Consider the following 16,608-nt stretch of genomic DNA (forward strand, 5'->3'; position numbering starts at 1 on the left):
AGTAGTTCATTATAATTTTATGAATATAAAATGTTGACGTAGATGTTTAGCACCAATGAAGGATATCATGCTATTTTTGTATCTTAATTTTTGTTCTTTTGTGTACTTCTTTAATGTCTAATAAATAAGACTAGACAGTCTTACAGAAATAAGAATCTTTTAAGTGGCCTCCCACAAAACATAATGCATTCTTGACACATACTTCATTTTACTCATTGACATAAGTTCATGGAAATCATCATAAGCAGCTGGATAGCACACGATAAAAAAATAGTGACCTTTTGAACTTACATTCTTAATATTCCTAGTTACAAAACATTCTTTTGTTTCTAAGAATATGGTCAATGCAGTTATTGTTTTTTTAATGTGGTTGTTAATTTTATAAAACATTTTCCAAATTCTCTTACAGTAAATAAGAAAAAGGAGCTCTGTCTATTTGTGTAAGTTTGAAGTCAAATAGGGCTTCTTGCCAGTGACACAAAATAGAATGACATTATGTTTAACAACATGCAGCCCCTTATTCGAGGAAAAACATAAATGGATCAGAAATTCTACTGGATAAAAAAAGTTAAATGTCACCCTGTAAAATAATGACTATTCAAAACCTGATTTTAAAAACATGTATAATCTGAGCCTGATGATGGTGAACTTGCTCAAGAATTAACTAAATAATGTGCCATCGGAAGCATATAGTTCTCTCATTATCCAAATCATTTCCTCTATAATTCCAGCAGAGCAATATAAAGCTGAGGCTACTAGAGCAAACCAATTCTAATTATTATTTTTTAAAGTTATTTATTTCTTGTTAGTTTGATACAAGTTGAAATGTCTAACTCTGAAAATTCATTTTTATTCTTGTTCTTTGTAATATATGAGGACTTAGGAAGCATTTAAACTTCTTAACATGTTATGAAAAAAGTATTTTTTTCTTAGCTAACAGTCTGTTCTTTGATTCAGAAACAAGGGAGTTTTAGGACTGAAGGACTTGAAATGGGTTAGGACAAGGAAGAGGTTGGAAAAGAAACATGAACTGAACAACAAAATAGGTAACATATCTTAAAAAAATGTTTAAAATACTTATCGCACTTCTGAATTTTATTTTTTATTACATTTCAAAGAAATACTTGGTATCTGGATATCCAAAGCTTTCTTTCGTATTACAGTTTCTTTAGGACTTTATGAATACATCCTGTAGACTTAGATGTCGGGATGATAGTAAATGAAGGCACAAATATTAATTTGAACATGGCTTCTGCTGCTTAAAATATAACCCAGCTATGAATAATATTACTTCTGTAGTTTATTGAGATACTAATGTTTATTCTACAATGTATCGAAAAAAGTTAGATCATGTATTTAACAAAAATTTCCACAAGGAATTCTTGAAATTTTAAATTAAAAAAATACAATGCATTCTCTCAAAAAGATATTTTTTTAAAGAATTATTAGGAAATGTTGGTATAACATTCCATAACAGGAAGTTATTTAATGATATAAAAATTGTTTTTAAAATTATGCAAAGAGAAAAGAAGACTAATATGAAGGGTCAAATTCTTCAAATTAAGAAGCTAGAAATAAAAGAAAATTAAATTTAAAGTAAGTATAAGAAAGAAAATGTTTGAGATAAGAAATAGAAAGATGATGAACAATAAGGAAAAACAATAAAGCCAAAAGTCAAATTGTTGAGAACTTTAATAAAAGTGATAACCCCCTACCTAGATTGATCAAGGGGGGTAAAAAAAGAAGAAAAAATGAAAACATCCGATGTGAAAAATAAAAAATTAGCATACCTCCCAACTCATTTTATAAGCTTAAACCTGATTTAAAACCTGACAAGGATATTTTAAGAAGAGAAAAGTACAGAATAATATTCTTCATGAACAAAGATGCAAATATCCTCAATAAAATTTTGGCAAACTGAATCCAGAAATATTGTGATATTGTTATCCCAAGAATTCAAAGTTAGTTGATTTGAATATCAATCTATAAAATAAAACACATTAACAGGAAATTGAGAAAAAAGCTATCTTCTAAAAACATGCAAGGAAAGCTTTCAACATATCTGAAGGTCATTTATGATTAAAAGCTCTCATCAAGCTAGGAATAGAAGGGCATTTCTGCAGCCTAACAGAGAACCTCAATAAAAAACTCATAGATGAGAAAGTGGTTTCCAATTCTGCATGTAAGGAGTTTGGAAGTCACCACTCTGTCCTAACAATAAGGAAAAAGCTGAGCAGGCTACATACTTAACAACCCTTTTTGGATCCAGAGAGAGCAGAGGACACAGGACAAACCACTGCCCACAAGGCGGGAGAAGGGAGGCATGGCTTAACAGTCCAGACTCATAAGCAGAAACCACTGTAGGAACCAGAGTCATAAAGAAAAGCCTAAATGGTAATTGATGAATTACTGGAGGCAAAGCATCCGAGAAAATGAGAGAAAAAAAGACAGATCAACAACGAAAACACATATCATCAACAAAAGAACCATTAACCTGGAATCTGACATTCAATTAATCTATCATGCAAAAATAGAGGACAAAGAAAAGTTTCAGATACACAAAGATGGGGAGAGTTTTAAGGCCCACACTACAAGATATATTGTCGAAACATGCTGTGTAATAACAATTTCACATCACTTACAATTTACAAGTGATTTAACATTTACTATTTTATTCAAATTCTCAGAAAATAATAAAATTGAAGTTGCTGGAATGATAAGTAGCATGCTCAAATTGACACAGTAGTACCAGCACTCTAACACAGGTTTTGTGAATTCAGTGCTCATGCTATTTGCAACATATTGAAAAAATAATACCCAGTCACAGATTTGACCTGCCAGGTAAAATTACTGATTCTGGAATGGTAATTGGTTGCTAAGAATAGGTTCAAAAAATTTGTTACTATGCATCATCTACTATCAGAGAGGAATCACCCAACATTTTCCTGACCCATTTGTTCAGAGAATCTTAGAAAAAACTTCTGATTGGATGAGGATTGTTCTCTGAGAATTTGTATGCAAGTGTGTGTGTGTAACTATTACTGTATTTACTTCCTGTTATTCATCTTGTTTAATTCATTGGGTCTATTCCTTAGTGGACAACTGCAGTGATCATTGGAGAGTCTCTTGTTTGCCTTGCTGGTACAGTAGAGTCATCAATCAGCTCACATCGTATCCCTGGTAACTGATAAAGAAGGATTTACACATCATTTAAAACAAATACAAATAGAAATCAGAGAACTCTTTCTTGGGACCATAATACTGAAGACTTCTAAACTTTTAAAGAAAATGAAATGGAGATTAATTTTCCTCGTTCTGCATAAACTCATACTGCATTTCTCTTCTAGGTATTTATTTCTAGACAATAGGGAACTCATGTAATTGGCCACATGCTTTAAAATAATCAATTACTCAGACCTCACGCTATGAACATGGAATGTGGTTAGGTGATGCCAGTCTTTGTTATTATAAAATATTAATCTATTCCCCAAAGCACAAGAGAATCAACCACTGGTTGTTTTAGGGTGTGGCATGAACCAGTTGGTTAATATTTTTGGCTTTGATTACACCTCTGAGAGAAGTGTACTAAAAATCTGAACTATTCCCAAAGCTGGTATGTATTACTCAGAGCACATGTAATAACCGAGAATTGTGTCATCACGGAGAGGAAAACTAATGATTTCCAGTGCCCTCACCCAGACTTAACTGTGTGCTAAAATATACCTGCTAGATTTTAATAGGTCTGGTGTTTACAAAGCTCTTTGCGGTTATGTAGTCATGTCTGTAAAAAAAATAAAATTTATTGAAGTTGGTTAAATTACTAACCTGCAAAATGAAAGAGATTCAATGACTTCAATGTTGACATATTTCAGAGGCAATTTCCAACAAATGAAAATGAAATATGTGATTTCTAAATGTCAATACACATTTGAGAAGCAGAAGGAATCTATTTGGGATCCTCCCACTGCAGACTATTAACGGTCTTACAAGGTCAAGACTGTGGAAGCAGGTATGCCCAGAGTCAGAGGACAAATAATGATAGACTCTAAGAGTGAGCACGGAGAGCTAAGCCTTTTTAAATTTCTAGTACGAAGTAGGAATCAGGTAGCCAGGGAGATATTGGCCAAGTAAAGAGTACGAAGCTGATTCAGGACAGTTCGGGTAAAGCAGTCTTGATCCTGGCGGAACTCTTCTGTGTTCTTTACAGTGTGACTCATGGGAAGGCCTCTAAGTGAAATAATCAAGACAATAAAAGCCATCGTTTACAGTTAATGATCTTTACTATGTACTGCACACATATCTCATGTAGTTCTCCACCAGATGGTTAGGAGGCTCTGTTTATACACCGGCCCTCTTCACTTCACCATGCATTAATGCCACCTTCTGAGCCTAACTTACCACTGTATTGCCCATTCTTCTTTATTACTATGAAGATTGATATTTCTTTTTATTTGTGTTAGCATGGCGTATTTTCCCCCATCCACTTACTTTTAATCTGAATGCACCTTTATATTTAAAGTGGGTTTCTTGTATATAACATATAGATGGGTCTTACTTTTGATTCACTCAAAAGATCTCTGTCTTTTAATTGGTGCATTTAGACTACTGATGTTCAAAGTGATTATCTGACATAGTTGTAGCAACATCTACCATATTCATTGCTGTTTTCTATTTGTTACCCTTGTTCTTTGTTCCTACTTTTATCTTCTACTCTATTTCTGCATTTTTGTGGTTTTAATTAAAGTTAGAATTTAAAATATTTTAAAAATATATAAAAGTATGTTACAATGAAATAGATGTTATTTCGGTTACAATGCTTTTTAATAAAAAATATGACTAAAAATAATAGGTAAAATTTCCAGTTGATTGCAACATTCTGTGAAACAGACTAAATGAAATCTTAGTAATAATAAATACTGAAAAAATACAATATAAATCTGATTCAGAAAAAGTAATCATTTTATTGGAATCTGTGCTCACCATAGTTTTGCACTTCAAAGAAAAATTTAATCATTACATAAGCCTCCCTTTTTAAAAAAGATATTTTAGAACATATTTTATAACCACCCTATCTTCATGTTGGGTGTGCACTATAACATATTAAATTTTTTAGAGGTGAAGTAATAACAATCCTCAGGCCAAAGAAGGTTCTTCTTAACTTTATAAGGAGGAGTCCTTTTTCAGTATTCTAACACTGAGACCCATGCATCTTTGATAATTTATAAAATGTACATGGTCTCCTCTAACTCTTCCCATAGTTCACATGCCCTCCCTGTGTCCCCTGTTTACTCTTTGTAACTTTTTTCCCACTGTTTTCTTCAATACTATCTTAATAAAATACTTCTGGGTATTTGTACCAATTGTTCTTTTGATATTTATTGTCCTCCCTTCTTCTCTAATTAAAAAGAATTTTCCTTTAAAAATCAGTTCAAATTTAACCTCCATTGTAAAAATCCCTATGTCCCATCCTATTAGTTAAAAATTTCTCTATAGTATCATAGAATTAAATGTGTATATATGCCCAGCAAATTGAGAGGGCCTGGACAATAGAATATCTTTAATCCATAGTTACTGAATTAGTAAATCCATTAATTTTGTGAATTTATAAAGAAAAATTTTGCAGAAACAAGTATCATCTTTTCAGCCATGTGATTTTTGCTAATTAAAAAAATTCTCTGTGAATAACAGTAGACTAATGTTTGTGGTTAGAAAGGAAGTATTTATTGCTTACTGTTCTAATATTAGTCTCTTTTGTCATAAGTTTCTATTCTTCTAAAAATTTAATATTGATTTTCTAAAATCCTCTGAATCTTGGTCCCTGGTAAAAAGTGGAAGACTTATAAAATTAAAATATCTCTTATTAATAGGAATTTGGGACAGATTCCACAAACTGTGTATCTAATATACATTTCCCCAGATTTTGTTTGATGTGGAAAAGCAACCAGGTAAATAAACTGAATTCCCCATCCTCTTGTTGCTGAGAATAACCATACTTCTTACCCCAGAAGCAAAACAATGAGGGTTTTGGGGTAAACTTTTTCTTGCCTGTCATAGATACTACACATTTTTTGCTTCTTTTCCCCACTGGAACATGGCTGAGTTAGAGGTGAACAAGTCATATTGAGATCCTGATTATCAAAGCAGCATGTAAGGGATGCACAGTCAGAAGATTCTGATTCCAATGACAACCTTGAGTAGCTTAACCAGTCCTGGCCTGCCCAGTATCAGATTCCCTTTTTCTTTTTCTTTTTTTTTTTTTGAAATTTAAAAAACAACTTGTTGAGACATAATTCACATAGTATACAATTTACCCATTTAAAGTATACAATTCAATGGTTTTTAGTATATGCACAGACATGTGCAATCATTACCACCATTACCAATAAATTTCAGAACATTTTCATGACCTCAGAAGAAACCCTGTATCCTTTGGCAATTACTCCCCACGTCCCCCGGTCCTAAGCAACTCCTAAAGATTTCCCTATTCGGGACTTTCATGTGAATGGAATCATATGATATGTGATCTTTCGTGACTGTCTTCTTTCACTTAGCAATATGCTTTCAAGGTTGATCCATATGTGGTATCGTGTATCAGTATTTCATTTCTTTTACATGGCAAAGTAATATTGCACTGTATTGACGTACTACACTTTGTTTATCCATTGTCAGTGAGCATTTGGACTGTTCCCCTCTTTTGGTTTTTATAAATAATGCTACTAAAACTTTGATGTACAAGGTTGTATGTAGATGAATGTTTTCATTTCTCTTGGATATATACTTAAGGTGAAATTGTTGGATCATATGGTAGTTCTATGTTTATTGAGGAACTCCCAGATTATGTCCTGAAATTAGCTAAACCCCTAAGAAGAAAGTTTCATAAATTTATAACATTTCGAGATAATGACTTGCTCTATGTTCCCTTCCATTTCTTTAGGAAATTCTATCAAATCATTGCTCACTGTAACCTGTATAAGATGTTACAGATTTGCAACATTAATTAACATTATGAGATGAATAAATCACATCATGTTACTTTGTCATACCACATGCAAAAAGAATCCATTGTATAGTAACTTAAAAATTTAGAAAGAAAAAAATCAGGCATTATAATTTACAACTCTAAAAGATTTACCCCTGAGTTTTCTTAAAGAACAAACTTTTTTGCAAGAATATATAATAATTAGAAATTTGATTAGTAAACACTTTTTCAGAAAAAATGTCGGTTATGTAAGAAAAATAACAAACACTTTCACTTACATCTTATTGGCTGGTAAAGACACTGAAAGAGGGTGAGAATTAGGGAATAAAAGCACAGTGCTCTATGAGTAATCCTTGTTCAGTTGAGTCACATTTGGCTGAGATACACTGGAGGGACTATTTTAGAAACATATTTTATGTCTGTAATTTTATGGCTAGTCTTTAAGGTATAGAATATGTTCCATATTACTTATCATCATAGAGTACCAAACAAAAGAATTAAAAGTAGTTAATGTTGGAACTAAAAAAAACAAAAACTTTGCCAAGTTGTAAGGAGTAGATTTAGACATGCCCAAGCAGTAAGGAACAGAAACATCTATCATGTGCTTCTGTCACTTTGTGTGAGGGATACATGGCAGGATGGATATAGGTCACAATTTACAACAGATGTTAAAGTAGAAAATACTTACTTGAGCTTTATAAAGATTTTACATTTCAGGGAAATAATATTTAGCTGGTGGTAATATGTTAACAATTTAAAGATATTTTCTAATAGTTTTATAAGGAGGGATATTTTAAAACATAATTAACTCATGAGCAAAAGAAATTTTAACAAAATAGATAAAAAGTCCAGCTATGGTCAGGTGTCTGTTTCTGGGACCACCTCCCTCAATCACAGCCCAGACTGAGATGCATTAATGTAACTGGCCTTGGGAGCTCCCAATCCTGCTGTTTTCCCATGGACAATGCCTTTCACTGCAGGCAAACGTACTTCTCATTTATATTTAGTTAATGTAAATAAGAACTTCTCCTAAATGTGAAAAAAGAGATTTAATTTATATCGAATAAATATTGGAAACTGTTAACAGATGAAAGTGCAATAAATATTTGCACCTGTGAGAGAGAATTGTGAATTTTTTTTCAGTTTAAATAAATTGAACAAAAAATGTTAAAAAGTAAATAAAATAAGGGATAATGAATTTGATAGAAGCTGATCACTGGGCCAGGCAGATACTCAGCCAGAAGTACGTGTGTGTCATCTTATACATTTTTTTAACTACTTATATCCAAATGACACCAACTGATTTTATTTCTTGATTGCATCTTGAATATACCACCCAAACTGACACTCATTATCTCCTATCTATGCTACTGAAGTATCTTTTGTTTTAATTTTATGTATAACATATATTTGACAAGGAAGAGAAATTATACAAGGTAAAATAAGATTTTTCTCAATATTCCTAGGTCCCCAGTTTTACGCCAGAGATGAACATTCATATCATTTTCTTTTGTGCCCTTCAAAAAAATTTCATACAAATACAAACACAAATTAACATACTCATGAAAGCACACTGGCACACATTTATATGGCTTATCAAGGTTGTAGCACATTCTCTACAATGTTCTACAATTTATATATTATACTTAACAATATAGTTTAGAGGTAATTCTGTGATAGTTCCCGTATCAACAATATTGATTTTAATAATAGCATGGTAGTCTCCTCTATGAATGCATGATAAAATATTTGGTACATTGTACAATGTATATTTTAAATTTTATTTTACATATAAATTATACAATGAATGACCCTTATTAATAGGTATTTGATATATTTCCACATATTTTGTTTATTATAACTAAACATGTTCCAATGTATAGTCATATTCTTACAATTTTAGATGCTTGAAGCATAATATAAACTGTTGGAAGTGGTTATATATATTTTGTTCTTTGATTGATAGTGACAAAATGATCTCCTGAGACTTTATGTCAATTTGCTCTCCCACCGATAATGTATGAGGTTGCCTGGTTCTCTTCCTCCTTGTTAATAAAGTATGTAACAGTTTTTAAAAATTCTACGTATGTGATTGGTAAAAAATTACAACTTGAGCTTAATTTCCCATTTCACTTATTAGAAATGAGGTTATATATCTTTTCACAAGTTTAAAACTGATATATTTTCTTTTTATGTGTACTATTCATGTCAATTTACCCATTTTCAGTTGGGCTTTGAGCTGTTGGAATTTTCTTGTTTTTAGGAGCTTTTACATATGAGTAAAACTAACTTTTGGGAGGTCATATATGTGTGTTTGGATTTTGACTGTTTTTGGTGTCTTTTCTCAATCATTTTGCAATTTTTGTGAAGTCATATTTATACTTTTCAGTCTCGTAGGATTGTGTCACTCTCCTCTGTGTTTGTCTATCTGCACCTAGTACTATGTTTGGTCATAGAAGATACTATCTAAGTATTTGCTGAAAAAAATTGCTGAATTAAAGTGTGAAGATGTTTTATGTTTTTAAATCCCAAATTTAATTTATTTCTTCTCAGTTTCTATTAGATCATAAAATTTTTAAAGGGAGAAATCATTTCTTCAAGTCTTATTTCCCATTTTCCCAATACAGTTTAAACTGAAATTAGGGTGAAACTATGAAGCAATTTGTAGGAAACTGACATTTTTAAATGCTGAAAATTAAATTATATTTTAATAATAATGTTGTCTATATTTTGTAAATACGAATTATTTGAACTATTTAATTATTTAAGATTCAACCAAACAGTAGTCAAAATTTCTTTAGTATCTGACTAAAGAACTTATAATTTATTACGACAATTCATGAATTTAAAACATCCTATTAGATTTGTTAAAGTAGTTTTATTGCTATTAAATTTAAAATGTATGAATTACATTTAATAAATTGTTAATGTAAATCATATTATATTTGATCCTAGAAGTCATATCCTCAAAATCAGTTGATAAGGGCTTGAGCTCTATCTTAAGATGTAGAAAATTGAAAGAGTATTGCTTTCCCTCACCAATGACAAGTTGGATAATTTACCAAATCATAAACTGTCTTGAGCCCATCAGAGCTGAGGCCACAGCCAATCAAGTAGTCTCAAGTCTAAGGGAACAGCAGTGCCTCCAAAGAAACAAGATGTGAGCACTGGTTCACCTGCAGGAAAGCATGCTAGGAAGGGACATGGGGTGCCAAACAAACTGGTAAGAAAATTCAGCTAAGTGTTTTAACAAATTTCTAAATGTTGAGTGTGGGCTCATATGAGAATATAGAATACTTCAAGCTACAGACATAAGGAGATTGCACTTAACCTCAGGCTTTTGTCCATTCCCATCTCTAGGTGCTCATGAGAAAGATCTGAGTCAGGTTGGGAGATCAGAGATTGTCTCCTGTTTGATCAGGTCTTGGTGAGGAAAATAGCAACCCCTGTGGGAAAGGCACAAAGCCTCACCTGGATTATTCTTGCCCATCTCCACTGCTGAACATAAGCCTTACACCACAGGCAAACCCCTGTAGCTATCAAAGAGCACATGGAAATCCATTGCAGCTTGAGGAAAGAAAGGTAAAATAATCTTTTATGCCAAGGCAAAGTCAGAACAGTAAAGGTCCTCTACCACTGGTGGAGTGGCAGGGTCACTAACAAAGCCTCAAGATTCAGGAACAGAGGGTTTGTCTAAGACTGATGTTAAAGCAGGACAAGAGAGGAGTCCCCTCTGTCCCCCCTCACCAGGCTACTAAGTGATGAGTGATCAGCAGGATCTGTCTACTGCTAAGAGAGGGGGAATGAACGTGGAGAGAGATTTCTCTGAGGAGTAAATCTACAGAGAAGTCTGAAACTAAAAATGGGGCAGAATAATTAAGAATAAACCTCTGCAACTCGGCTCCCATCATAAGCACAAGAAAAAACTAGAGGAATTCGAAGCTGGTGGTGCCCTGAAAATCATAGCAAAAACAAAACCCAAATACAGCCCAATTCCTGGCTAGATTAACTCAATCTGCCACACTAAGGACCTAGTATAAAAAGAAATGTGTCTATTTTCAGACATCAACAATATTTATCTCAATTTGTATTGTCCTATACACAATGTCCAGCATTCAACAAACAATTATAGAGCAATGAAACAGTCAAAAATAATTTGCTGTTAGGTACACTGGAATCAGTCAATAGAATAAGGTTCATGTTGGAATGATCAAACAGAAAATTTAAAATAACTGTGATCAATGTATTAAAAAACTCTTGTTAAGAAGATGAGCAACATGCATGTATTACAGCAGAGAGACAGAAATTGTAAGAATAGATTTTAAAGTTCATCAGACTGATGAAAACTATAAGACTCAAATGGAAATGGTAGATATAAGAAACACAGTAACCAAGATAAGAAAAATGTTTTTGATAGGCTTATTATTAGATCTAAAAAAGCCAAAGAAAGAAGAATCAGTAAACGTGAAAATCATTTAATAGAAATTAAGCAGTTTTAAGAGTGAATGAAAAAAAAATTAAAAAGACCAATGCACAAAAAACTTTTGGGACACCAATCAATCAATCAGTCTAATATTGGTGTAATGAAAATCACAAAAGAAGAAGAAAGAGAACATGTGGAGAGAAAGTATTATAAGTTAATGACTAAGAATATTCTAAAAATATTGAGACATGAAACCAGATTGAAGAAATTCACAGAAAACCAAGCAAAATAAATACTAAACAAAATAAACAAAAAACCTAGACAAAGTGTGTTCAAAATGTTGAAAATCAAAGATAAAAAGTAAAATTTAAAGGCAAGCAGAAGGAAAGAACATATTGCATACATAAGTGTGTGTGTGTACATATATATAGATATAGATATAAGTGTGTATAGGCAGACTTAAATAATTGACATCAGAAGTTTTTGAAGCTAGAAGATCATGAAATGATATCTTTGAAATGTCTCAATGGAAAAAAATTCTCAAAATAGAGCATTCTATCATAAATAACTTTCAAAAGTGAACAAGAAATAAAGCTTTTTTAGACAAATTAAAAACATCGTTTACAACAATAAACCCCACAACAAAATGTTAAAAGAAGTTCTTTAGGCAACATGTATATGATAAAAACTTTAATCTACACAGTGGAATGAAAATGGTATAAATGAAAGTATATATGAAATTAATTTTCTTTCTCATTTTTAATTGCTCTATAGACTGATTGATGCAAGCTGCATCAGCTCATGGTTGAATTCTGTCTCCAACTTGAAATGCAGCTATTCTGTAGTGGATTGCTACCAAAGCTGAATGTTGAAAATCAAGTGTTTGTTGTTTGCTTTAATATGGACTATTGTCCAAATAAATCAATCAACACGTGAATTGAACAAAAATTCTCATTCTTTGTCACTCATCATCAATATTGGATGAGTCCATTTATAATTATTAAAATAAATTTATTTCCTTTTTACTGCTTATGAAAAGAATTTTAAGGAAGATATTAGGGGAGGTGGAATGAGATATAAGAAAATAATGGTTGTCTTCTTAAAGCACAAAAAATTGATCCTTCTTCAAACACAGATGGATTTAATTAAATTATAATGATGATCTAAAGTTAAAAAAAAAATCCTAACATGAAGTAAGGTATACTTTTGATAACACAGAAGGCAATATTTACCAACTAAAAGTCAATACTCACAGTTCATAGTGCATAAATAGATGGGTGCTTTTATTTATTTATTTGTTTGTTTGTTTATACTGAAATACGGTCAATTACTATGTGTCCATTTCTGGTGTACAGCACAATGTCCCAGTCATGTATATACATACATATATTCATTTTCATATTTTTTTCATTAAAGGTTATTACAAGATACTGAACATAGATCCCTGTGCGTAGCATCTGTCACTGAAATTCAGGTATAGTTCTGCTACTAAAAAAGAGTTTAATAAGTAAGGTGAAAACTTCTACTCAGTACTCTCCTTTGAATTCTGCTAATAAAATGCCAGCGGAAAGAAAGCTGAAAGCCAATAAATCTATGTCAGCAAAATGTTCATGGAGTTTTAACGACAGATATAATTCTTTCCCTTCCAGTTTTATCAAAGAGCACCACATCTGCATCATTTAGAGGTCGGTGCACAGTTCTGACATCCAAGGTTATTGTAACCCTCAGAAAGAACATTCTCAGTGATGAAAAATTCTAACTTATCAAACATTTAGTTGTTTTATTTCTTAGTCAAGTTACACTGGCAAGTATATCTGTGTGAAGCAATATTTATATATTCTTCTTGACCATTGTGGACAGGGAGTTTTCAACCAAGAAATGAAATAGAAAACATATCACACAACAGTATACTTTGCCAAAACATGAGCCTTTCAAACATAGTCTATCCAAGTGTCCATATGAGATCCCTGGAGAAAACAGAGTATCTGTAAAGCAGTGAGAAGAATTGCTACTGCTATCAGCCTTATGAAAGCTAAAATATGATATAAAAACCTCTGATCTACAAAGAAATTGGTTCAGGCTTCTTAGGGGAAATGATCTCAATTTAAACCACAACCGGCAGAAATGATTGTCTGGTCTCACAACTCTACCAACTAGATAGCTTTCACTTCTCTGGGTGGTTAATTTTGCATAGTTGAAATTAATTAGATGGTTAAATATTACATGTTATTAAAATCTCCTTGTAAAAAACAAGCTCTCTACAGGTTCTTAATACACCAGTGACTTTCTTCATGATAATTGGCAAACAAAGTAAAACAAAACTATGAGAATTTTGTGCAATGTCTTCACCCTTCCAAGATTAATTTCGTGTGTATCGTGTAACTTACTGAGTCTGAAATTTCCAGATGCCATTTTAATTTTTAGATGTTGCATCAAATTGTGAAACTTCAGGGGCACCAATTTACTTCGTGAAATACAAATGGATCAGCTATTTTAGCAGGAGTTTGTTTTGGCAGTCTGCGTGAGCTCAAAGTCAGCATTGTGTCCCAAACACACTTTGCTATATCCTTTAATAAGCCTGAGATCACCAGGGGATGAACACAGAGTAATTCGTGAAATTAAAAAAAAAATGAACTTATGGCCTTTTACACACAATTAAGAAACATAATCAGCATTTAAGCACTCTTGTTAGGATGAGAAGCTTCTTCATCAAAAATAGAGGTAACAGACATATTGGGGGGAAACTGACAGAGAAGGAAACAGCAAATCTACCACTGAGTAGAAAAAATAGATAATTACATGTTTCATCTCTGCTTACTACAGAAGTAAAGCATAATTTTAAAGAAATGGAAAAGTTTAATGAGTGCCAAGAGGATTTTTCCATGCATTATATAGCTCTTTGGCATAGAATCTATATGTACTTATCCAGATGTTACAGGTGGAAATTATGGGATCTAATCATAACTGGAAGTGCATTTGAAGTAGAGAATAGTAAAAAAATGAAAACAGATAATTACATTTGAAAAAAAACAACTCTATTTTTAAAGGAATTTAGGATAGCACTGTGTTATAAATGTTAAAACACATTGTGGATAAAGGCACAAACACAAATTGCTTTTCTTCTAAGATTTACTTGAAATAAAATATGGTAGAGTGAAATTTCCAAAAAACATTTTTGAAGCAAACTATTCTATGACCTCTAAAAGATGCATTTTAATAATATATATTTTAAAAATCCATTTTCTCACTGTGCTCAGGTGAATATTCCTTCTATGTGAAGAGATAGTGGCGTTAGGCAGTAACACGCAGCAAGTAAGAGCGTGAGCTCTGGTTGACACAGACCAGGGTTAGAACCCACTTCCACCACGTGTGAACTGTGTGACCTTGGGCAAGCGACTAACCTCTCAGAGCCTCGATTTTCTCATCTGTGAAAGATAAGTGCATCCACCTCATTTGCAAGTTATAATTAATTAATGCAAATGATTGTGATTATTATTATCACCAAGAAATTCTGTTCAAAGGTTAATCAGTTTATTTTGATTATACTGATCATGAACACTGACCACTTCTAATGCCAAGTGTGTATCAGCATGGTTTTACTTTTTGTCTGATGAATGATATTATCTCTGATGGTGCCTCAGGGCTCTGCTGACACTGCTGCAAGATCTGTTGTCACATTGGAGCTGCCCTAAGCAATTCAATTTCCATAGAGTACGAGATTATATTCCTTCAGGCTTCCTGACTCCCAAAGTCTCTTAATCTCATTAATTTCCTTAGTCATCAGGAGTGTAGTAAGAATGGGAGGAAACTAACATGAAGAGATTTAGAAGGTAGGCAGAGCTAGGTTCTTTTTGATTCTTGAAGATCATACTAAGAAATTTTAATTTTATTCAAAGTGTAATGCTAAGTGCATGGAAAGATCACCCTGGTTACTGGAAAGAGGAGAGAAACAGTGCTAATATTTATTTAACACAAACAGCACATTGATAATTGTCTGTGTATATTTGGCTGAAAAATTAAAAGAAAAGGGGGAGTTTTGATCCTCCCGCAAATCCCATAGGAATTAAAATAAAAAATAAATATTTTATAAAGAAACTTAAAGTGCACATTATCTAATTCATTTTTCAAGATTTAACTTTTAGTCAGAAAACATACTTGAGTAATGATTCAATTGAATGAGCTAATAGCAATTTAATATTATTCAAATAACTTCTGAGTAATTCATGCTTTAGAATCTGTATTTTGTATGTTACTTTTGTCTCTGCTCTATTCACTACTGGTATAAGGAAAATGTCTTTCAACATTATACTAGAATCACATTAATCCTTGATATTCTTTTAACAATTACATCATTCTAAAACCTGCTGTTCAGACTAAATGTACCAGTTCTCATGGAGTAATCATGAGACTAAAGTTACCACTTTGATTTCCATAGGAGACTAAGTAATTTATCTAAAGTAAAACTCATGGTGTCATACTACTCACTTACCCAAGCACATTTTAAAAGTTTGCATTGATTGACAGTTGAGTTCCAGACCCTGATTATAATTCCGAGAAGTCAAGAACTGGAGGGGCATTTACAGATTATCTGCTCCTTTCTTCACTGAAGAAGCAGAAACTCAGGAAGGAAAAGTAACTCCCAGTTAAAGTAAAAAGAAACATATCGAAAGGAAAGTGACTTGGCTTCTAGGCCCAGTTTTGTCACCTAATTTCAAAGAATAATTATTAAGCTGAAAAAAAAATAAAAGAAATAGTAATCCTAAAAATATGAACAAAAATAGAAGTTTACTGCCTGGAATTTAATAAAGAATAAATGAGGCACATGGAACAGAAGTCTAACTTTTGTTGGAAGGAAGTTCTTAGCGTTTCTGAAGAAACTTATTTTCTAATTCTCATGAATATACCCAGTGGGTCCATCACTGATTCACTTTTTTTGCATAATATGATTCCCAAGTTTAACGGGAGGAAACATGCTAAGAAGAAATCCTCTGGTGGCCAAGCAAGCAGGTGCTTAGTACTCAGCCACAAGGAATGAAACAAAGAGGAAAAAATCCCCTATTTTACACAATGCAAAAGATTGAAAAGAAAGGCTCTCTTTGCTTGGCAATGTCTTACAACAATAATAACTTGTGGGATAGCACAAGTAGAAATGTGTGAGAAAGCAATGAGAGAAAGAAAAATAAAGGATATTAAACAACGGTGTTAC

The sequence above is a fragment of the Camelus dromedarius genome, chromosome 4, assembly GCF_036321535.1.
Source record: "Camelus dromedarius isolate mCamDro1 chromosome 4, mCamDro1.pat, whole genome shotgun sequence".
NCBI classification, from domain to species: domain Eukaryota; kingdom Metazoa; phylum Chordata; class Mammalia; order Artiodactyla; family Camelidae; genus Camelus; species Camelus dromedarius.